Source organism: Triticum urartu, chromosome 3A (assembly GCF_056163025.1).
Source record: "Triticum urartu cultivar PI428250 chromosome 3A, HENAU_Tu73, whole genome shotgun sequence".
Lineage (NCBI taxonomy): Eukaryota > Viridiplantae > Streptophyta > Magnoliopsida > Poales > Poaceae > Triticum > Triticum urartu.
In genome coordinates this window covers 208,029,733-208,032,731 of record NC_141875.1, presented here as the reverse complement: position 1 = coordinate 208,032,731, position 2,999 = coordinate 208,029,733, and the positions used below count along the sequence as shown (strand labels likewise).

General features: G+C 46.7%; 1 pseudogene; it reads left to right on the top strand.

Annotated features, from left to right (window-relative positions):
• The first annotated feature begins 1,675 nt into the window (after positions 1 to 1,675).
• Positions 1,676 to 2,722, top strand: LOC147979223 (uncharacterized; annotated as a pseudogene).
• The last annotated feature ends 277 nt before the right edge of the window (positions 2,723 to 2,999 follow it).

Sequence of the window (2,999 nt, the reverse complement as noted above, 5' to 3'; positions counted from 1 at the left end):
TTCGAGAACTATGTAGACATGACCGAGACATATCTCCGGTCAATAACCATTAGCGGAACCTGGATGCTCATATTGGCTCCTACATATTCCACGGAGATCTTTATCGGTCAAACCGCATAACAACATACGTTGTTCCCTTTGTCATTGGTATGTTACCTGCCCGAGATTCGATCGTCGGTATCATCACACCTAGTTCAATCTCGTCACCGACAAGTCTCTTTACTCGTTCCGTAATGCATCATCCCATGAGTAAGTCATTAATCACATTGCTTGCAAGGCTCATAGTGATGTGCATTACTGAGAGGGCCTAGAGATACCTCTCCGATAAACAGAGTGACAAATCCTAATCTTGATCTATGCCAACTCAACAAACACCATCGGAGACACCTGTAGAGCATCTTTATAATCTCCCAGTTATGTTGTGATGTTTGATAGCACACAACACTACTAGGAAAATGCTTATAGATAGAATTTTACCAGTAGAGTCTGTTATAAACTGCGCTATTGGTACATCATAGTAGCAGCGTGGGTTTCTGGAGGCCATGCTACTGGTAAGTATGCCACAGCACACCACCTGACCAAAAAATATTGGCAGCGTTTGTAGTCTAACCAGCGCTACTGTTAAGGAAGTAGTTGTAGCGCTTGTGCACCTAGACGCACTACTGCTATTTCTTCTATGGGTAAACTTATACCAGTAGTGTTGTTTTTGTACAAGCGCTATAGATAGTTTTATGTACCAGTAGATATTTTGGTTGGCACTCATAGCAGTAGCGTGCTTTGGCACCCGGCGCTACTGCTATGGTCGCCACCCACCTACCACATTTCCCCTCCTTCCTCCCCTTTCTTATTCCTCTCCCCCTTCCTTTCTCCCCCTTTCCTTGCACCTTGCTTGCTCCTTTCAATGCTCCCCCTCCACCACCGCTCCATTAGAGCCCTCCCTCCCCCTCTTCTTTGCCCTCCACCACCCCCTCTTCTTTGCCCTCCACCACCCCCTCTTCTTTGCCCTCCACCACCCCTTCCATTAGAGCCCTCCATCCCCCTCTTCTTTGCCCTCCACCACCCCCTCTTCTTTGTGCCCTCCACCACCACCCCCTCCATTAATGCCCTCCCTCCCCTCTTCTTTGCCCTCCACCCCCTCCATTAATGCCCTCCCTCCCCCTCTTCTTTGCCCTCCACCCCCCTCCATTAATGCCCTCCCTCCCCCTCTTCTTTGCCCTCCACCCCCTTCCATTAATGCCTTCCCTCTTCTCTCCCTCTCCTCTCCCACTATCTCCCTATCTAGCTAGCTAGCTAGTTAGAGCTATATATATATATCTAGAGCTACTAGGTAATTAAGAAGAAAGGTGCTTGATATCCCTCTCAACACATATGTGAGCAAAAAAAGGTGTTTCTGTGGATAGGATCGCAACTTTATATATATGGGCGATATGAGCATATATATATACTGAATTGTGTGTGGCATAATTTGAGTTTCCTACATTGTGTATTTGATGAAATAATGTGGGTGACATGAGTTGCCTATGTTTTGCCGAAATGTCGATTCAATTCCATTTCGGCGAATTTCGGGCAAACTCAATATGTCCTATGTTTAGGGAAGGTCATGTTGAATTTTTGTATGAATTTGATCCATGCATGCATATATACGTGGTTACAATATTTGCTTCGTGCGCAGGTGATCATGAAGGTCAATGGAAGGATGGTGGAAAGATACTGGCAATCTGCTGTGGACGACATGTATGAAAAAAGACCGAAGGATGTTTTATGTCCGTGTCGAAAATGCAAAGGAATAGTCAGGCTCGACCCCTTTGAGGGTGGCACATTCAAGGCACACCTGCTCATGCATGGTTTCATGCATGGCCATACTCGGTGGATAAGTGAAGATGATGACGAGGATGTCGACGGGGCAGGAAATAACGACATGGGGCCACCAGACGAAGAGATGACCGATTATGTGCCCGAAGAGGAAGACGGCCTCGGAAATGTCGATGGCAAAGAGGCAGTTCAAGGCAGAGAAGACGCGGACACGCCCCCATCTTTGTCGCTAGTAAGTTCAGCCATGCGGGACCCACATGTTCGAGACCTGCTTCGCAAGAAGACGACTAGTGACAGAGCAGCTTCTAGAGAGGAGGCCAAACTGGCGCAGCTGGAGGTAGACTCGATGACTCCTTTGTATGATGGTTGCAATCCCGAGGTGACCCGCTTGACTTTCACACTAGAACTTCTAAAGACGAAGGCAAAAAACAAATGGACAAATACAAGCTTGGATGAGCTTTTGAAGTATCTAAAGAAGGTTCTTCCCGCAGGAAGCCTGTGTCCTACTAGTGTCGAGGAGGCAAAGAAAATTGTGTGCCCTCTTGATCTGCCACACATTAGATATCACACATGCATCAATTATTGCATCATATATTGGAACGAGCACGTGGAAAAAACCATCTGTCCAAAGTGCAATGCTTCACGGTATAAAAAGGCCGGAAAGAAAGCTCCACAGAAAGTTATATGGTACTTTTCGATCACTCCGCGTCTATTGCGGTATTTCCTAGATCCTAAGGAAGCAAAGCTTATGCGCTGGCACGCGGAGAGGGTGTAGCCAGATGACGGAGATGAGCCGAAGCTGAGACACCTCGCAGATGCTAGCCAGTGGAGAGCATTAAATGCTGAATTTGATTTTTTTTCGCAAATGATCCAAGGAATATCGTGCTTGGCGCTAGTAGTGATGGCATGAATCCATTTGGCAACTAGAACACCAATCATAGCACATGGCCCGTGTTTGTATGGATGTACAACCTCCCCCCTGGTTGTGCATGAAGGAAAAATACATACACATGGATATGCTTATTCAAGGGCCGAGACAACTAGGAAATGATATAAATTTGTATCTCGGTTTACTGAAAGAGGAGCTACATACCTTATGTACAACGCCGACCAAGACATGGGATGCAAGCAAAGGAGAGTATTTCTACATGAGAGCCGCGCTGATCACGACGGTGCATGACTATCTC